The following is a 2,452-nucleotide window of genomic DNA, read 5'->3' as shown; positions in this document are numbered from 1 at the left end:
GATTGGAAAACATTTCTGCACACAAAGTGTGTTAGAAGTTTGGAACTCTTCCGCAAACGGCAATTGATACTAGCTCAATTGCTAAATTTCAATCTGAGATAGATAGCTTTTTGGCAACCAAAGGCATTATGGGATATGGGCCAAAGGCAGGTGTATGGAGTTAGATCACAGATCAGCCATGATCTTATCAAATGGCGGAGCAGGCACGAGGGGCTGAATGGCCTACTCATGTTCCTATGTTCATATGTTCCTAAGTGTAGTTCGTACAAAGGAAGCATTGGTCAAAATGCACGAAGATATTAATAAAATTGGAAAATTGGCGTGTAATTGGCAAATGAATTTCAGTATCGCTAAGTGGGAGGTGGTGCATTTTAGTGGAAGAATAAGGAGGCCACATACTGCTTGAATAATAAGAGTCTAAATGGGGTAGAAGAGCAGAGGGATAGAATCATAGAATCATAGAATCATAGAAGTTTACAACATGGAAACAGGCCCTTCGGCCCAACATGTCCAAATTGCCTGCACTTGGCCCATATCCCTCTTTACCTATCTTACCCATGTCACTGTCCAAACGCTTTTTAAAAGACAAAATTGTACCGCCTCTACTACTGCCTCTGGCAGCTCGTTCCAGACACTCCCCAACATTTGAGTGAAAAAATTGCCCCTCTGGACACTTTTGTATCTCTCCCCTCTCACCTTAAATCTATGCCCCCTCGTTATAGACTCCCCTACCTTTGGGAAAAGATTTTGACTATCTACCTTATCTATGCCCCTCATTATTTTATAGACTTCTATAAGATCACCCCTGAACCTCCGACTCTCCAGGGAAAAAAGTCCCAGTCTATCTAACCTCTCCCTATAAGTCAAACCACCAAGTCCCGGTAGCATCCTAGTAAATCTTTTCTGCACTCTTTCTAGTTTAATAATATCCTTTCTATAATAGGGTGACCAGAACTGTACACAGTATTCCAAATGTGGCCTTACTAATGTCTTGTACAACTTCAACATTCAATGTATTCAATGTTCTGACCAATGAAACCAAGCATGCCGAATGCCTTCTTCACCAACCTATCCACCTGTGACTCCACTTTCAAGGAGCTATGAATCTGTACTCCTAGATCTCTTTGTTCTATAACTCTCCCCAACGCCCTACCATTAACGGAGTAGGTCCTGGCCCGATTTGATCCACCAAAATGCATCACCTCACATTTATCTAAATTAAACTCCATCTGCCATTCATCGGCCCACTGGCCCAATTTATCAAGATCCCGTTGCAATCCGAGATAACCTTCTTCACTGTCCACAATGCCACCAATCTTGGTGTCATCTACAAAATTACTAACCATTCCTCCTAAATTCTCATCCAAATCATTAATATAAATAACAAATAACAGCGGACCCAGCACCGATCCCTGAGGCACACCGCTGGTCACAGGCCTCCAGTCTGAAAAACAACCCTCTACAACCACCCTCTGTCTTCTGTCGTCAATCCAATTTGGTATCCAATTGGTACCTCACCTTTTATCCCGTGAGATTTAACCTTATGTAACAACCTACCATGCGGTACCTTGTAAAAGGCTTTGCTAAAGTCCATGTGGACCACGTTTACTGCACAGCCCTCATCTATCTTCTTGGTTACCCCTTCAAAAAACTCAATCAAATTCGTGAGACATGATTTTCCTCTCACAAAACCATGCTGACTGTTCCTAATCAGTCCCTGATCTGGGGGTACAGATACACAAATCACTAAAAGCAGCAACGCATAAAAAAAGGCAAATCAAGCACTGGGGTTCATTTCTAGAGGGATAGAATTGCAAAGCAGAGAAGTTATGTTAAACTTGTATCGAACCTTGGTTAGACCGCACTTCCAGCACTGCGGACAGTTCTGGTCTCCATAGTATAAAAAGCATATCGAGACATTGGAGAAGGTGCAAACAAGATTCACAGGGATGATACCAGAACTGAAAGGATATCGTTATCAGGAAAGGCTGAACAGGCTGGGGCTGTTTTCTCTACAGAAGAGAAGCTGAGGGGTAATTGTTCGTCTCCTTCCTTCTAAGGTTCACCGCGACACTTGATAGTGGAATATACGGAATAGACGTTATTAATATACAGTAGAGGTATTCAGGAGTAGCTTCAGGACACTCTCTCTTTCGAGTCCTTCCAACTAACTCTGGAAAAACATACCCTTCTTATACGCCTCCGTTTGTCTACTTCAGAGATATACTTCACAGATAAGACGTCATGATTGACCTGTTCGAGGATTTTTACAAGAACAGTTTGTTGACAGATTACTGACCGAATCATCCGCTCTATCCCAGGGTTAATTCATCGATCTAAATATATTTATTACACTAATAATTAAAGTTGTATATTAATCATTCACGGTCGATGTTATTTCAAACACTATCTCTTTGCATCCTTTAGAGATCATTATCAGACCTCTGAAGTA

Source organism: Heptranchias perlo, unplaced genomic scaffold (genome assembly GCF_035084215.1).
Source record: "Heptranchias perlo isolate sHepPer1 unplaced genomic scaffold, sHepPer1.hap1 HAP1_SCAFFOLD_74, whole genome shotgun sequence".
In the NCBI taxonomy this organism is placed as follows: Eukaryota; Metazoa; Chordata; class Chondrichthyes; order Hexanchiformes; family Hexanchidae; genus Heptranchias; species Heptranchias perlo.
The sequence above is the reverse complement of the archived record's forward strand: the minus strand, read 5'-3'. Positions refer to the sequence as shown.